This window comes from Grus americana, chromosome 1 (assembly GCF_028858705.1).
Source record: "Grus americana isolate bGruAme1 chromosome 1, bGruAme1.mat, whole genome shotgun sequence".
Classification (NCBI taxonomy): domain Eukaryota; kingdom Metazoa; phylum Chordata; class Aves; order Gruiformes; family Gruidae; genus Grus; species Grus americana.
The window spans coordinates 138,158,902-138,178,021 of NC_072852.1; the positions used below are offsets into that span (position 1 = coordinate 138,158,902).

General features: G+C 40.7%; 1 protein-coding gene across 6 annotated transcripts in view; it reads left to right on the top strand.

The window, feature by feature from the left end:
* The window catches only part of MID1 (midline 1), a 272,856-nt gene that overhangs the window by 111,881 nt on the left and 141,855 nt on the right, over positions 1-19,120 (top strand). The window contains exon 1 of one of the 6 annotated variants that reach the window (XM_054846070.1): positions 2,501-2,683. The exons of the other annotated variants lie outside the window; for them this stretch is intronic. The gene's annotated coding sequence lies outside the window, so the exon portion shown is untranslated. Of the gene's footprint in view, positions 1-2,500; positions 2,684-19,120 lie in introns of those variants that run through there. 6 annotated transcript variants of the gene reach the window in all.

A 19,120-nucleotide genomic window follows, 5' to 3' on the forward strand; every position in this document is an offset into this window, starting at 1 on the left:
GCTATTGACTCTCATGCTTCTCCTCCCGTTAAAGAGAACTAAAGTCTAAACTGCTTATGAAAGATTAGTAATGATTGGAAATAAGTATCACATATCCCCACAGTAGTAGAAGTCCAGGTAACGAATGACTTGTGTGTGTGTTTGTACACTGATCATGCAGGACCATGATGGTTTATAAGCAAATAAGAAAAGTTATCTGCCACCCCTTCAAGTTTACAATCTTAAGGAAATGAAGGATGGAACGAAATACAGCAGTGTTGTATCTTGCGTAGCAAGGCTGGGAAAAGCAAATCCAAATTTTCAAAAGAAAATACCTGGTGTTTTTAACCTGTGAAATTCAACATGAAGACTGATACTTGAGGGAGAAGATGGCTGTGGACTGACAACACTATTTATATAGCTAGCAAGACTGTGCACGGATAGGGATTCACAGAAAGTTCAGATTGGACTCTGGAGATTATCTGGTCCAACCTTCTCTTCAACACAGGGCACTACAGCAATATATTCAAACAATCTTGAGCATTTCCAGTATGTAAGAGTCCGCCTCTTCCCTGGGCAGCCTCTTCCAATCTCCAGCTGCTCTCATGGAGAAGAATTTTTTTATTGTATCCAGACAGAATTTCCCCTGAAGCAGCTCATGCCCACTGTCTCTTGTCCTGTCAGAGACTGTCCTTGTGAAGAAAGTAGCTCTGTTTTCTCTATAACTAACTTTTTAGATATTCAAGAAGTGTGATTAGATCCTTCTTGAGCCTTCTGTTCTCCAGGCTGAGCAAACCTGGTTCCTCCAACCTTTCTTCATATGTCAAAGTTCTGTATCCCCCTAATCATCCTGGTGGCCTCTGCTGGACCCTTCCCAGCTTCTCCAACTGAGGGGACCAAAACTGGTCACAGTATTCAAAGTGTGGCCTAATAAGTGCCAAGTAGACTGAAATAGCCATATTCCTTGGTTTACTGACTGTACTCTTGCTGGTGCAGCCCAGGAGACTGCTGGTCACCTTCCCTGCCAGGGTACAACACTGGCTCCCGTTCAGCTCACTGCCTGTCACCACCCCAGGTCAACAGAGCTGCTCCTCAGCTCATCAGTCCCCAGCTTGTGCTGCTGCTTGGGATTACTCATTTCCAGGTGCAGGACGTGACATTTATCTTTGTTAAAGCTCATGTTAAGGCTGTGTTGAGAAAGTTACTTCACAGGCTCCCAGAGAGGCTTCCTGGCTGAGTTGACAAAAAAAACCCCAAACCTTTAGCTTGATCTTATTGCATGATTGACCACAAAAGGGTTTAGTTATTTCTCAAGCATCATCTGTCTTTCTGGACCAGAAATCCTGGGGTATTAGATCATGAATCTTGTCTAGTTTGCCTGTTTCCATGATTTTTTCTATTGTCTGTTTCTGTGAATTTATACTTGTAAATGTTGTAGAGGAGTTAGCTTTAGGAAGACAGATTGTGTCTTTGTGGTCCAGAAAATCTGGAAACTGTTACTGGAGACAACAGGTTTGTGGAGAAATGCACTTTATTTCCCTGTTTGTGTTGAGCTGATGAGGTAGGTAGGTCCCAAGAGAGACTAATAACTAATAGTGCTGATTTTTTTCCCTAAGGTTCCCTTGAGTTTTCAGACTAATTCCAGTACATTGTCCTAGTCCAGTGATGATTATTTTTTTTTAACCTCTTTGGATCAAGCCTTGCTGCCCCCCACCCTATCCCTACTCTAGGATTTCTATTATTGCCTCCTCACTTCCCTGTTCTCAGTTTTTTGGCTTCTGTCTTTAATCTCTTGCTCCTTCCCCAGACATCTAGACAATACTAGGGTTCACAGGAGCTGTAGGGCAAACCCAGAGGGAAGAGAGAGGTCTTGAAGAATGAGGGCAAATGCCATCTCAATCCCTCTTCTTTTTGAATATGCTTTCAGCCTCATCAGGGAGGTAGGCTTTGCCAATCTGGAACTCCTGACCCGGTCAATGTGCAGCTGGAAATTTGAGCATAACAAAGAAGGAGAAAACTGGTAGCATTTTTTTGTCTTTTTTATATATATATATATATATAAATCTTTTTATCTTCTCTTCCCTTCCTTCTATCATTGAACTGGAATTGGAACTTTTCCTTGAAAATCCTAAGCTTGAAAATATTTTTGAGTCTTTCCAAACATCTTTTGGCTGATGTTTGTGGTATTGGTTGGTACTATGCCAGGGGATGACTAAATGGGTTTGCCTTTTTGAGGTACTTGAGGTAAAGGAAGGGGAAGAGAAAGAGAAAAGACTTTGTGTGCTATTCCTCTATAACAACAGGGAAAGCAGCGCTCTATTTTTCTTGACAGCAGTACATTTTAAAATACCAGGGTGAATTTCTGAGACTAGATGAGGTTACTCAGAAAATAAAGTACAGAAGAGAGGGACAGAGGGAGGCCCAGAGGGAAAACAACTATGTGGGAGAGGAGACCGGGAGGAGCCTGCAGAGAAGGAAAAGATTACCAGACTCTCTTCTTAAAATTGCATTAGGAAAGCAGAGGAAGGAGCCTTTATGCAGAAATCGTGAATGAAGCTTGTTTGAAAGCCTTGAGGATGAAAATAGGTCTTTTGGTGCCACAGAATCAGAAGCTGCCTTGGGTAAGCACAGATGCAAAAAAGAGGAATAGTTCATAAACTTCAAGAGTCTGGAGGCAAAGAGAAGGAAGGCAGCAGACAGAAAGGTAAGGAAGGTAAAGACGACCTCCAAAGGCATTCAAAGGGGGTTAAACACACAACAGCCATTGTAGCTTTCCATTCTTTCTCCATTAAACTGTCTGACCTATCTCATCTTGAAAGGGCTATTCCTGATGGTATCTGTCCTTTACAGGCCCCTTTCATTTGCAGTGCAGAAGTATAATGGGATGATCAATGGAGTTTTGTTTTATAAATTCTCTGGACAGCTATTTTCCTAGCAAGATTTTCTTTCTAATTAAGAAGATACTGCAATATTCTGAGGTGTTAAGTTTTTAATGTCTCTAAAAGCAGCTAAAACATAAGGCTTAGTTTTGTGATCAAATTCCAAGATTTTTGGCTTTTCCAATCTTGAGGTAATTACATAGTGTGTAAATAAACATGTTCTACCAAGTACTGAAATCTTGCATGTGAGGGCTGGAGGTATAAATAATCAGTTAAAAAGTTAAATGTACCAATAACTTCATGCATCTTTATTTCTAAATTTGTAAGCCAGACTTATGGGGCAGCATTCATGTTAAAAATTCTGGGAATTTTTTTTATCATAAGGTACTATTAAAAAGGGCTTCATCCCAATTATAAGACCCTTACTCCTTGTGATCTTGTAGCTTTTCTACTGTGTGAACAAAGACCCACCCTGCAGAAGTGACAATGTGGCTTTTAGTAGACAGAAGGACAAACCTGTGTTGCTCTATTTTGCAAATGCATGAAAACTCTTACTCCTCAAAACTAAACTTTTCCCACATGATTTTATGATTGCAGTTATATGGGAAAAGCTAGTTTTCATGATAAAGATGTTTGATGTTTTGATACGTCGTCTCAGTAAAAAGTACTGTGAAGGATGTGACACCAGTTAGAAGCTTATATGATAGGTGTTGTACTTCAGGCTAGGCAAAAATCGAGCCATTAGAGTTGAAAGGTGACTGACTGCATTAATTTTCCCAGCTTTGGACTATTTTATTTGAACGTACTGTGCAAAGAGTTATCCATTAGAGATTTAAAAAAATATGTTTGTCATGGTTTAACCCCAGCTGGCAGCTCAGCACCACGCAGCCTCTTGCCCATCCTTCCCCTCACTGGGATGGGGAGGAGAACAGAAAAAAAAAAACCTCATGGGTTGAGATAAAGACAGTTTAACAGGATAACAAAATAATAATAATAATATAAAACAAATGATTCACAAATGCAATTGCTCACCACAATGGAAGTTAAAAAACCCAACCTGATGCCCAGTCTGTTTGTGAGCAGCGATCCCACCTCCCGGCTCGCTTCCCCAATTCTATAGGGAGCCTGACGTTCTATGGCAGGGAATATCCCTGTGGCCAGCCTGGGCCAGCTGTCCTGGCTGTGCTCTCCCAGCTTCTGCTGCACCTGGCAGGGCCTGAGAAGCTGAAAAGTCCTTCACTGAGTGTAGGCACTACAACTGCCCAGCAACAACTAAACACATCAGTGTGTTATCATCAACATCACTCTCATCCTAAATCCAAACCACAGCACTGTAGCAGCTACTAGAAAGAAAATTAACTCTGTCTATCTGAGCCAAAACCAGGACAGTCTTAATGTGCTTTGCAGTGCAGATATACACTAAGTGGTATTAGGATGGCATATGCACTGTAGCAAATCAAGCAAGCTTGGGGATTTAGTAATATTTACAATAGACGTTTATTTATTTTGTTATTTCTTGTGTAGGGTGAAAAGGTTACACATGTCTTCAGGTGATAATGGACAAATTATTTAATTAATAGAGGTGGTTTTGCTCCAAATCAGAAGGTCAAGGATCTTTGCCTAGTGTGTGGGAAAGAATGATACTCAGAGTGATTAACACCCAGAGGAAATTTCTCGGAGTTTATTTTGGCTGGTCTATAGTTGATAACTCCCTTGGCTAATGCCATGCCTGGCTCCATGTCAATCACCATTTGCAGAGCTTAACTCTGAATAGCAGTTATTGGTCACATATGTTGGCCTGTCAACTCTTGTTTCAGAAACAGGAGGCAAAATGGCACATGGGTAAACTGTAGCATTTGGGGATTTTTGTTTCTATTTTGTTGTTGTTTTTGAAAGACTCCGATTTTTAAAAAAAGGAAATATAGGAAGGTTCTTGGTGAAAGTCTGCTTATATGAAGTAAGAGACTCTCCAAGCCACACTACTTCATTTTGCAGACAGGAGAAGTTTGAGAGAGAAAATTTAGGAGAATGGGAATAACTGAACAAATTCCCATGGCTGTTGCCACTTGTGCCCTAGGCTGACAGGCAGGGCATGAGGTATGAGGAGGCTCTAATGATATTAAAGATTGTATATGGATAGAAATGATGACGTAACATCATACCTTTGGTTGCTGTTGATGATACGCACTGTTGGCTAGGCTTGTTTCTGTAAAGAGTTGGAGGAGAGGATGCTTTTTGTGCCAGTGGAGTGTTAGCTGACGTGCGGTCCAGGGCAGCTATGACATGCTGGTGTACCGCTGCTGAGAGCGATGCAAGTACAGCAAATCCACACCAGCTAGCTGAAATGAACCGTTGATCAGGAAGGGGAGCTGAACAATGACATACCGGGCAGCCTTTGGAAAATTTTGTCTTGCCTTGGTCTTATCTGGAAATGGAGATTATAATAATAACAACTTTGAAAGAGGTTTTCAAGTTTACTTACAGTTTTACTTACAAAAAGCAGTAAGAAGTGGTGATATTGATGATTTAAGAAGGCATAGGAGATAGCCCCTTACTGTAGGGTTAAAATATATACCATCTCTTTGTAGAACGTGCTTCTCTTAAAATGGTACTCTCTTCCCCAGCAATGTCCAACCTTTCTTCTCTCCCCAACTCCTTCAAAAAAACCCAAACACCAAAACACAAAAACCCTTCCAAACCAATCAACCCACTAAAGCTGTTTCATTTTCAGGTGACAGAACCCCAAAATAAAGCTAAGTTATTGTGCTCTGGAATATATCTGGACTGAGGAATTATTTTGTTCAACTTGACAATGTTAAAGCACTGAATATGCTACACTACATAGTATATGTAAAACAAAAATATTTGTATTTAATGGCAAAATTAATTGAAATAACTATTTTTTGCTTATTCCTTAGAACATTTCATTCAAGTTGACATACTCTTGTAAAATGTGTATATTTTGATGAAACTGAACTTCTCAACAGGGAGCTGTTCTATCAAAAATATTTAATCTATTCTTGTGAACTGTGAATGAGACTGAAATACTCCTTGGAATTAAAACATCTGGTGAAAGATGAGGTGAAGAATTCACATGACTTTTAAAAAATATTATTTCATTGTCAAATTTTCTGTCAGACCAGATAATATAAAAGAGACATTATGAAATGTAAAATATGAAATATTTTAATTTTATTAAAAATAAGAATGTTTGCATTCAATTGTTGAAAAACAAGTCTCCAGTAGTTAGAAGCACTTAATCTGATCAGGTCTCCTGACCCCAGTAATAACAAAATTGGTCCTTTTTATAATCACAGGGTTATTATTATATTTTAGCTATTCTGGAAGAGAAAAAGTAATGATATGGTGGATAAACATCCTTAGCCTAGGCTGTAGTGAGGATCTTGCTAACTACCTTAAGGTAAACATTGCAGGTATCTTGTTTCTTCACAGGCTTTTATAACAAGATAACTAGCATGTTTATTTCCTGAATTCTTCCACCCTTACCACACCTCTATCCAGACAGACATGCACATACTTTTCTGAGAAGTGAAGCAAAAAGGATTTAAAGGTTGCATGAGACATCAACACCAGGAAATGTTCAGATGTCATTCACTGATTGTCCAGAAGCAGAAACTCGTGCAAAATTTAGTAGTAATATGTAGATAAGAACAAGGGACCAATTCCAATCTCAAATATAGTTGCTTAAATATAAGTCCAGCATTGATGTTCCAGTAGCTCAGAAGGGTACAAAGAACATCAATTCTCCAAATCCTGATTATACAAGTAATGAAATGAGTCATAGTATCTCATAAAATATTTAAGGAAGATGGTATAAAAGATCAAAAGCCATAAAAGCCTCTAGAATGACTCAGAATGAGAGAGATAAATTGCTAGGGTCCTGACACTAGCAGGAAATTCTTTGGGGGGAAATTGCAAATAATACTAGGAAGCAGACTATACTCATACTAAGAAGGGCTGCTCCACAAAATATCTCTAAATCCCCAAATCTGACCTGGGGAATTTCTGTCCAGACTCTAGATGCATTATCGGTTTAACTTTGAGCATGTAAGATGTGTTGACCACATTTTCCAAATATTCAGAGCATTTCATTTCAGTGGATGAAATAATTCACAGATGTTTTACTATGCCAAAATTTGGCTGTGGTTTAAAGCATCATGTTAAAGGTTTGGTACATGGTTGTATTTTTAATATCTTGCAGGTTTATCTTTATCTTTTAAATGCAAATGTGCTGAGACAGGAAGCCTGGACTGGGTCAGTGTGTGGCTCTTACAATTTCATGTTTCCATATATCCATATAACTGAGGAGTTACTTATTCATCTGGTTTTGGTGGTAACCCCCAACTCTCCCAAGCTAACAACATAGGCATAGGTATGAAGTAGCCCCTCCCACTTAGTTTGCAGCATTCTGCCCTCATCCTTATTTAAAATGATTAAAGTGGAAGTGTTTAAGATAGAAATATTTATACAATGAGACAGCAAAAGTCTATGCTACCTTTTAAAACTGACTTCAACAGGAAATCCAAATGTGATATTCTGTAGGTTTAAGAGAAGCCATTTTATAATCATTTGCATATAATTAAACATTTGCAAGAAATTCAATGACCCATTTGATATGCCTGAGGAAAGGGATGCCATCTAGAGAGAGCTTGACAGGCTTGAGGAATGGGCCAATGTGAACCTAATGAAGTCGGAGCAATGCCTAGTATCAATACCACTGTGTGGTGAAAGGATTGACAACAGCCCTGTGGAGGAGGACGTGGGGATACTGGTGGATGAGAAGCTAGCCATGAGCCGGCAGTGTGCGCTTGCAGCCCAGAAAGCCAACCGTGTCCTGGGCTGCATCAAAAGAGGTGTGACCAGCAGGTCAAGGGAGGTGATCCTGCCCCTCTACTCCGCTCTTGTGAGACCCCACCTGGAGTACTGCGTCCAGCTCTGGGGGCCCCAGTACAAGACAGACATGGAGCTGTTGGAGCGAGTCCAGAGGAGGGCCATGAAGCTGGTCAGAGGGCTGGAGCACCTCTCCTGTGAGGACAGGCTGAGAGAGTTGGGGTTGTTCAGCCTGGAGAAGAGAAGGCTCCAGGGACATCTTTCAATACTTAAAGGGGGCTTATAATAAAGACAGAAACTTTTTACCATGGCCTGTAGTGACAGGACAGGGGGCAACAGTTTTAAGCTGAAAGAGGGTAGAATTAGATTGGATATAAGGAAGAAATTTTTTACATTGAGAGTGGTGAGACACTCAAAGAAGTTGCTCACAGAAGTTGTGGATGCTCCATCATTAGAAGTGTTCAGGGTCAGGCTGGATGTGGCTTTGAGCAACCTGATCTAGTAATGTCCCTGACCACAGCAGAGGGGATTGGACTAGATGATCTTTGAGGGTCTTTTCAACCCAAACCGTTCTATGTTTTTTTTCTATTTGTTTATTTAGGTCTTAGTTTAGGCAATATTATGAGATGCCCTCTTTTAATAAGCTATTCTAATCTTGATTAAACTATGCATAGTTGCATTCCAGGAAGTATACTAATTTAATGGAAATATTCTGGATGTACTGCACTCTTGTGATGGGAATCATCTGATAATACAGTCACTGACAATGAGATATCTATGTCTTAGCCCATTTGCTGAAGACTTCTAGTCCATGGATATAGGTACTTCCAGAGCAGGGTTCTTTGTTACACTAAAGCCATCTAAAGCTGATCAGATAAATTGCTTCCTTGAAATGCCTATTGAGTTTAAAAGGATCCCAGGATTAGTAGGATCTAGGTATCTGTAGGCTTCTATATTATGGACACCTCTACTTCATCAGATGAACTGAAAGTTAGTATTATTTAGAGTGGGTTTTGTTTTCCCTGACATCTGTTATATCCAATTCAAAGACGGCTGTAGAAGACATGCAGAAAAATCTTGCTTTATGTTGTCTTTCTGACCTAAAATCCAGTGAGATGAATTTCAGCCTTTATAGAGGGTGTGACCAACTAAGGTTAGCAGAGTGGTACTACAGTCTCCTAGCAGCCAGGGATGATTTCTTCAGCGGAATTCATGCTACAGTTTGTGCTAATCTTATGATATTTAGTCACAGTGAACTGAGGGAGGGCACAAACTGACAATTTCAGAAATGTTAATTCAGAAACATTTCTTCCGTCCAGAATGTTAATATGGCTGAGAGCTGTATCACACCTGCAGGTCTCCTAATGGGAACCTCAGCCTATGGCAACAAGTGTTACCTACTTCATACCACACATATTTATCTTCATAAACCAGGACTCCAGTCATGAGTATCTCTTTTGGGCTTGCATGGCAAGGTTTTGGGGGGGAGGGGAAATGTGCTACAGAGGTGGCTTCTGAGAGAAGCTGCTAGAAGCTTCCCCCATGTCTGATAGAGCCAATGCCAGCTGGTTCCAAGACGGACCTGCCGCTGGCAAAGGCCAAGCCCATCAGCGACAGTGGTAGCGCCTCTGGGGTAACAGAGTTAAAAAGGAAAAAAAAAAAAAAAGGAGCGGCAGTTTTTGCAGCCAGAGAGAGGAGTGAGAATATGTGAGACGAACAGCCCTGCAGACACCAAGGTCAGTGCAGAAGGAGGGGGAGGAGGAGCTCCAGGCACCAGAGCAGAGATTCCCCTGCAGCCCATGGAGCAGACCATGGTGAGGCAGGCTGTCCCCCTGCAGCCCATGGAGGTTGATGTGGAGCAGATATCCACCTGCAGCCTGTGCAGGACCCCATGCCGGAGCAGGTGGGGACACCTGAAGGAGCCTGTGACCCTATGGGAAGCCCATGCTGGAGCAGGCTCCTGGCAGGACCTGTGGCCCCATGGAGAGAGGAGCCCACGCCAGAGCAGGTTTGCTGGCAGGACTTGTGACCCCGTGGGGGACCCACGCTGGAGCAGTCTGCTCCTGAAGGTCTGCACCCTGTGGAAGGGACCCACACTGGAGCAGCTCATGAAGAACTGCAGCCCGTGGGAGGGACTCATGTTGGAGAAGTTGGTGGAGGACTGTCTCCCGTGGGAGGGACCCCACGCTGGAGCAGGGGCAGAGTGTGAGGAGTCCTCCCCCTGAGGAGGAAGGAGGAGCAGAGACAGCGTGTGATGAACTGACCACAACCCCCATTCCCTGTCCCCCTGTGCTGCTGGGGGGAGGAGGTAGAGAAATCGGGAGTGAAGTTGAGCCCGGGAAGAAGGGAGGGGTGGGGGGAAGGTGTTTTAAGATTTGGTTTTATTTCTCATTACTGTACTCTGTTTTGCTTGGTAATAAATTAGGTGAATTTTTTTTCTAAGTTGAATTTGTTTCGTCCATGATGGTGATGGGTGAGTGATCTCTCCCTGTCCTTGTCTCGACCCACGAGCCTTTCGTTATATTTTCTCTCCCTTGTCCAGCTGAGAAGGGGAGTGACAGAGCAGCTTTGGTGGTGGGCACCTGGCCTCCAGCCAGGGTCAACCCACCACAGTATCTCATGTCTTTTCAGTGTCTTCCACTCCCACTTCACCTTCCGCCCTATGCTCTATTTCTGAAAGTCCACATTCCCCACTTCCTAAACTTGCCCACGCCTGAATCCTCAGTCAGATTTTCCTGAAGGTGCTGAGCTTTTGGCATACTCAGTGCCTGTGTCCACATTAACAAGTCATGCTGGACCAGTTAACAGCAGATCTGTGGAGTGAAATGATCGATGCAGAGAACCCAATACCCAGACTATGTGCATTTTATTCCCATACTGTACTACTTCTAGTCAGGACCTGAGTACTGGGTGTTCACTAGTGGCTGAAGGTCATTATTAAGTGCTCATCTAGAGCTCCTCACCTGGGTTGTTTCACCTGAGAGGATGAAACTTCATGTGCTCCAGCATCAGTCAGTGATGTGAAGCAAAGTTTCATTAATGGAGAGGATTGAGAGATTGCTGAGAAATGTTCTCATGACCTGAACTAAATCACTAAGGGAAGACATACAGCAAGCACAGGGGCTTCTGCTTTGCAAAGGCACAGATATCCTAGAATTAGCATCTGCATTGGAACCGCTCGTTTCCCTGATACTGCTTTCCAAACCAGGCTCATTCTGAGGGATGATGTTAACAGTGCAGACACAGTTAATGAGCAAATCACCCTCAAACCCCTCATAAGGCACAATGGTGTGACTATCCCTCAAGTAAGGAGGTTAAGTTATACATGAGTGAACTTAGGTATTCTGAGCCCAGTAAAAATGATGAAGGGCAGACTTAGTAGGAGCAAGATGATTTTCGGTCAGGCTGAGAGAGGACTACTAATGCTAAACAGCATTATAGTGCTAATCCTTTTAACTTCTTCTCTGGGCTTTGCTGCCAGAGCCCTGTTGGGGCCTGATTACTCAGACTTTGCTCCGTCTTCCCGGGCATCCGTTTCGAGCAGAGCTGCCTCTCTCCATGGTTAACAGGAAGCCAAATGGTAAAAGGCAGATAGTGTTTCTTCAAGGTGGCAGACAGCTTTTTACTGTTAAAACATTGTAATTCAACCAAAGGTACAGAATATCTGCTGACCAAGCGCATGAATGTGCTTAGGAAGCTATACTGCTCAGAAGTAAGGGAGTATTGTATCTGTGTTGCATTATTTCTTATCTCTGCTAACCATGGAAGGATCTCTTCTATAGAAAAGCTCAGGAGTACATAAAGGCACTGTTGTTTCTTGGAGTTAGTGAAGCTATGAAACGCATGAACTTTACCCCTTGCCTCTACAAAAGGTCTGCCAATTCCATGAATTTTAAATCCATGGGAAATTTTTGTTGCCCTCGGCTGTTGAGTTTCAATGGCTAGAAGTCTTTCTGAAGTTATGCTTGAATGCTATTTTCTTTATAGCCTTTATGACACCTTACGCATTTCCTGCATTCGTAACGCTGAGAAAAAGATGAACAAGTGTTCTCTGTTCAGACAACCATCATATATACTCTGGTCTGTTTGGCTGTTTGAATGTAGTGATTTAATGCCAATAATTCCAAGAAATACTAAAATGTGTTTAGCAGGTCAGTGGTTTAGAATCTGGGAATAAAAAGGCTGATGTTATGATCCATGAAGGAATAGCACATACATACTGGGGCTAGGGCACAAGAAAACTGGAACTGTTTCCTGTGTAATGAGCCATGCATGGCAAAGACTGTAAGGAATGGCTGGCAGCAAAGAGCTATCTACAGTGATGTAGTGACTTTATGTGCCATTAAGAGCTCGTTATTTTAGTATTTAAACAAAATTATGCTGCAGGAAAATATGGGGCCTGTTGTGCAACTCTGGTAAGGAAGAAAATCAAACTTCAAAGTGTTGGGCTATCATTTAGAAGAATTACATCTATCAAATTCTGATTTTTAGCTGAGTATTTTGGAGATGAGAAGGGGGAAACTTTGATTCAGGAAGGAAATGGTGGCATACTGAGCCCTGGAAATGCCAAGGCACACGTGGGCAGATGCAAACAGCACTTTTTTGGCTATGTGACTGCAACTTCATTTTCGCTTACTCAAGATGATGGGCAGAACAGCCTGTATTTTCAAGAGTCACTAGTAACATATTAAATGGATCTGGTTTTTAAAGAGTACTGAGCACTTACTCCTTGAAAAATTGGGCACAAGCTGGACATAAAAAAATGTGTATTCTCATACACCCTTTTGAAAATGTAAGACACAGCAGTAAGAAAGGGGAAAAAATGAAATCTGCCTTCAGTTTTCCCATCTGTATTATAAACCAATATCATAACCAAAACTATTCCAAGATATATCCAGGCTACTGCATCAGAAAACCAAAGATCCCAATTTGAGAGCTCACCCCTTCCCCCTACATCTAAACTATATCTTTTTAATATGTCATTTTCTGAAATAAACAAACATCTGCTTCTGAAATATGTAAGTTGAAAGCAACACTGTGGCCCTGATTCTTTAATATATGAAGTAACAGAATAAAAATATGTATCCGTAAGAATGCTGTAAAAGATTGTATTGTTAAAATGTTTAGTCCTAGGAACAAGCACTACTCAATGTACTAGAGATCTTTTCCAAACAAGCAATCCATGGCGAGAACTGGTGTACTTCATCTGGAACATTAGGGTGATATTTATCTTCAGACTAGACAGAATAAATCTTCTTTTTAAGCCCTTTTGGCCCTTTGAGTACTGGTCTGACTCAAAGTAAAGAAAGATAGTTATCAGAGAATATCAAGTGGATGGTGAAGTATTATGCTTTGAATGGTCTGTATTCTCCTCTCTCTCCTATATATTATTTTAAACCCAGTTTTTCTTTGCATCTGAAATATGACAGGAGCATATCCATGTTCTTGATGCAAAATGAGGGTATGTGACATAGGGGGTTTTGTTTGACTATTTTGGGGGAGGGGTGTTACACAAATGCCGCTGAAAAATTAACATCACTCACTGGTTGAGGGCTCAGATTTCATCTGTCTGATTTTCACTGTTCAGATCATTAGTGGTGGCATACACATGAATAATTCTGTTCATAATATTGTCAGACACTTTTCCCTGTTACTTGGGTATAGAACCTGAATAATATAACTTACTTTATTGACTTCTGGAAGTGAAAATTATTCTAGGAATTGTGGTCAGACACTTGAATTTGAAATTTTTCATCATATAGTTGAGTCATTTCAAGGATCTCTCACACAGCAAGTGTTTTCTTTTTTTGTTGCTTTTTCCTTGTATGCATGTAATATATTGATGTTTCCACACAAATGAAAGAGGTAACATCTAAAGAAAGGCTGATAATACCCTGTAGCTGTTTATGCACTTCATAATTATAAACCATCTTGACCACATATTGATTGCGTACAAAGAGTCCAGCCCACCTTCCACCTAAAGAAAATTATGAAGCTCAGTTTGACTTGATAATAAAGCACTCAGGCAGACAAGGACCGTGTCTCACAGAATCACGTTTTAGTACTTTGGTTACCAGGAAACGCTAATTCTTATAACTTCATAATCCCAAGCACAAATATAATGCAAAACCATAGATCTTAATAATATATGTTTTTTATTTGAGTAGCAGCACTTCAACATTTCAAAATAATTAACAATAAAATAAATGGTAAAGGGAGAAGAGTTTCTCTGCTAAAGGCGCTCTATGCTCTGTCTGTGTGATAAAATCCTGGCATGAATGTACAACAAAATGAAGTATTATCTTTCTTTTCTTCCTAAGAGTTCAAAACATTTTGCTCCTGTGGGATTTAATGTAAGTGATGCTGGATGTTTAGTCTACAGCTTTACAACCTAGGCTTTTCAAAGGTGAATAGAATCTGATTTAGGTGACAATTGAAAGAGCTCAGTGGTCTCAGTTTAGTTCCTTGTTTATGAAACCATCTTCACACACTTAACACAGTGCTGAGCATGGCAATAACGCACCCATTTTGAGGCATACTGACACAATTGCAATAAAAGAGGTATCAAGTATAAATATGACTTTAAAAAAACCTCCAAGAAATTCCTTCTTTTAAACAGCACAAATATTTACTAAAATTTTTCAAGGTCGAACCCTGGATGCCTTTATTCTCACAGATGATAGACTATTCTGCATTACAAATGACAAAGCTTTTGGTACTGCTGGAAAAGAAATACTCAGTAGGAGGAACTGCATTATGATAAAAGTGATTTGCGCTGGTTTATTATAGATATCAGTATAGCAGAATCTGGCCAGATGGTATATCGTTAGGTTGTCATCAAGTCAGAAACTATGCTAGGTTAAGATGCTGACTCTGATCAACATCTTCAATCATCTGTTTACATCTGACCCATCCTGAAATTGTAATATACATGATAGGGTAGTGTAAAACTCCAATAATAAATTAGTTAGTTAAAATAAATTGATATTGGAATAAATTAAAATGTGGCCTTGAGTAATAAAGGCAACAACAAAAAAATTCTTTATAAAAAGGATGTTTTTCATCCTGCATTATTAAATTCTGAAAAGAAAACTCTACTGTAGTTTTTGAAAAACACTGTGCCAGTTTTAGTTCCATTTCTGTAACCAGGTATGGATGAAAAGCTGTGCATCGCAACCATCGGTAAAAGTTTTTGCGAGATACAGAGTAGACATAGCAGAAGAAAGAGGTTCAGAGTTTAGCACTTCAGGGGCCTAATGTGTGTTAAAGCTACTTCTCGAATGGACCATACCTTAATCCCTGTGCTGCCACTCAAGATAGTGATTAAAACTCACCCATCCAGGGAATTGCTTCTGGATGTTGATGTGCCGGGTTATGGGGATGGCGTTAAGGGGGTGGAGAAGAGGAGGGTTTATGTATGTATGGCTGATGTTTGAGCAGCTGAATTTCAAAAAGAGGGAAAGGAAGAGAGGGAAAAATGTGGCTGGCCCCAAGAGGGAGAAGAGAGAGAACAAAGCTTCCTTCAGTAAACTCAGCCAGTCACGTAATCATAATTTCTGAGTTCCTCACAAGAGAGGTACCCCACTATCACTACTCTAAAGAGAAAACAAGATTGTGAAATCAAAAGTCAGCACTGGGGGGGGGAAGGCAAAAAAAAAAGCTAGCTTGTAAATGAGGCAGAGTTTATGCTGAAATAACCTTAGCAGTGATAACAAGGCTCCTGGTGAACCACTTGGTGGACTTTTTAATGTCTTCTCAAATGCAGAGTGTCTGCTGGTTTTAAAGTAGCTTCTTTGTGTCAAAGGAGCTTACCATTGGTGACAGAATAACATCCTCTTTAATGTGAATATGGAGGAAAAAATACCTTCCCCCATCTCCCCTGCTGATAATTCTGATGCGTGGATAATATCTTTACATTGCTTGCTTGTTTACTTTGTAGATTTTTTTTTGTACCCAATTATTACTAAAAGACTTTAAAAAAATCAATGTGGAGAAAATGCATTTGTTTTCTGGTTAACTAAAACAAATGAAGACTTACTGAGGATAGCATTAAATCTTCTTCCAGCATTAAACATTTAAGTAAGTGATGGCTGTGCTGCTGCCTTTTGAATTCACGCATGGCTGCTAAAATATTTCATCTCTCAGGCTTTCTTGCACGTCTCATCCATGCTAATGGGAGGAAAATGTGTTGGTTTCTGATCTTTTCCAGAGAGTATCTCATTGAGTGGCTGGTACGCTCAGCTCCTTGAACAGAGAGGGTAACGTATTGCTGATGGTTTTAGTCCAATAGATTTACTTCAGATTAGCTGAAACACATGGAGTCCTTAAGGACCATACATTTTTAATAGAACAAAGCAGCATGCCATAAATTGCTTTCCTCTGTCCCTTAGATTCATTTCCTTTGAAAGAAGGGAGAAAAATTAATACCTTGTCAAGTAGAAGGCCTAAGCTGGCAACAAAGATGATCATTCAGAATACGGTGGATAGTTAAATTTAGGAATGCAGATAAGAAAAACAAGTTCTATCAGTTCTATTTCCCACAGATTCACTTCTTTTTCTTTCTTTCTTTTTTCATTTGGTATTACTGCCTGAGAAATGGGCTGCACAACAGCTGCAGGGTATTCTACACGTTTAGGACTGCAAAACTTGGTGTTTTACACAGGGTCTGTCTCAGAATAACACTTCAGAATCTGGTCTTCCTCCTGCTTTAGGAGCCCTGTTGTTCATTGCTGAGTTATAGGCACCTCAAGATGAGCTGGAAGCTCTGCCAGCCTCTGCTGCTGCCACCTCGTCTTTCATATCTTGCTTATATCTTTTGGACAGGAGACCTGCCATGCTTCTTGCCAGGGATTTAAACTAGTCCTTATTTTCTAGAGGTATCCAGCGTTTAGGGAAGGAAAGCACTCCAGAAAATATCATAATAGTATTTTAACAAATAAGATGTTCATACGTGGCCCTTTCACATATGCAATGTTGCTGATTCAGTTGAAAGACAGGCAAAAAAAATAGAAGTGGCTTCAATGAGGGGTTTTTCAAGGCTTGGTTCTTATGAGCTGGAAATGAGAGCTGCCATTGGCTTTGATCAGTATTTTAGATACGGTTCAAATTCGGGCTAAAGTAAGCTACTGAAAATGGACTTAATTTCTTGCTCTGGCTTGTGTGAGTATTTTTACGTCATTAAGATGGAAATGTCCCCTTGCCACTGCATCTGGAAGTCTTCCTAGTACATTTGTAAGATCAGTGGGAAGGGGAAATGCACAGTGGAATAAGCTCTGCCCATTTCTGCTTGGCTTAAGTAGGATCCAGCCTTTGTGAAAGTCTTGAAAGGAATGCTGGGTTATCCATTCCTGATGGCAATCCAGGAACCTGAGCAAGTTTTGAAGGAGGTGATATAGGATATCAGCTATGTGTTCACTGCAATTATATGCTCCCCTCTCTTCCAGAGAGGACTGGTTTAGCTATCTGAAGGTCAGGAACCAAGAACATGCTGGCTGTACTGGCTTTCTCTTGAGTTAACAGTGGAAGAGATGGTTACCTACAAAGGGACAATCATGCTGTCTATTTTGGACATCTATCTCCAGAGGAAGATTTATCCCATCCTGGGGTGCCTGTTTCTCCATTTTCTAGACAGAACCTAAACAGCTAGCTAAAATTTTGCCTAGCTTTTCAATGGCTAAAATTAAAGTTTTGCTCTCAGTCACGTCTAAAGGAACTTATCTATCAGCCCTTTGACACAGGAAACCCAATTTAAGCAACATATATCCCCCACCCTGTCTCCTTGTCCTGTTTGCCATTGGTCAGACCTGTTTCTTGACAATATAATCAGCCCCATGATATCTAGCTCATCTTGTCTGTGGCACGAGAGATGACTGAAGTTGTCTTTTCCTAACTGAAGATGGGAAGAGAAGCTGCAAGAAATCTAATCATGGAATGAATGGATCAAAGCAAGGATTTATATTCCAGGTGTGACTCCATGGCAGATGACGGTTCTGCCACTACTGTGGGTGTGCATCTCTATGCTGATAAGGAACTTGGAGGAAGCAGAAACACAGCAAAATGGAGTGCAGTAGCAGAGCCCTTCACACACTAGTCTCACAGGGTATACCAACTATATTTACTTTAACTTCCAGTAGCAGGAAAAATGTTCTTTCTGCTAGACTGTAGCTACTTCTTTTCTCCAGCACCTCAGGTGATACAATACCTCTTCATCATTTCTTGTAGGTGGAATGGACATGATGAGTGTTCATGTTCTGCTAGGGGATTTTCTCAGCTAGGACAAATGCAAGCAGAAGACAATATTAGGTTGATCCAGCAGAAAAGAAAAGTGGTGAGAAAATGTAACATTTACATCCTTACATCCACCTGCAAGAATTTGTGGGTTTAAGACTGATACAGCAAGTCTCCTGTCGAGGGGGCAGTTAGCTGCCAGCCAGATTGGTTTCCGGGAAAAGAAGTTCCTGTAGGCTAGCTGCTGTTTAATAAATGCCCTGAGGCCATCGTTCAAGCTCTTGAGCAGATTCTTTTTGTTTGTTATGGAAAAATTGGAATTATTCTCTCTGTTACACAAAAATCATCATGATCTTGAATTTACTACAGATTCACAGATGTTAGTGCAGAATAATCCAAAGGTAGGTTGTTTGGCCTGTCTTGTCTTCCTTTTCTTTTCAAGTCATTCTTGGATGTCGGATGTTGCTGAACCTGTTTGGTTGCTTTGTGAAATATGGATGGACACAAAGTACCACCTGGAGCAGCTACCTGGAGCAGCCGCTACTATGTCTGACTAGATCACAAAGACACATTTATTCTGGTTGGCATTAATTAGATGGAGAAGGTGGGAAAGACAAAGGAAAGAAAAAAGAAGTTATTTCGTTCCCGAGCTGATAATACATACAGGACTGACAAGCGGAGAGGAAAATTGCAGACCATAGCAGCTGTCTCTACTGGCAACTGAAAACTGAGATAAGTCAACAAACGTGGCTAAAGAATAACCAAATCTAGCCCATTATTTGCAGCCCAGTAACTTTATTTTTTCAGGGGACTTCTGCTTTGTCTATTTGACTTAAAGAAAGCTAAGTAGAATCAATCAGTCATAGCTGTGGCAAATAAACATTACCTGGCATGGAAAATTGAATTTACAATTAATATTAAAATGCAGCTTCACTATGTAAAGCACTACTAGGCATTGTATCTGCTTTTTTTTTTTTTTTTAAATTATTGTTCAGCAGGTCCAAAGCTTAAAATTAACAGTGGATCTCATTGCCGTGGGATGTTATGAAGGCCGAAAGTATAAAAGTACGCTAAAAGGAAAAACTGATGGGAAACGGGCACACAGATGGCTGTCCAGCTGCCTATTGCCAGCAGTAGAGTGGGTATTCCCGGGAGAGGTTCAGACAGTAACTAGTTGGTTGCTC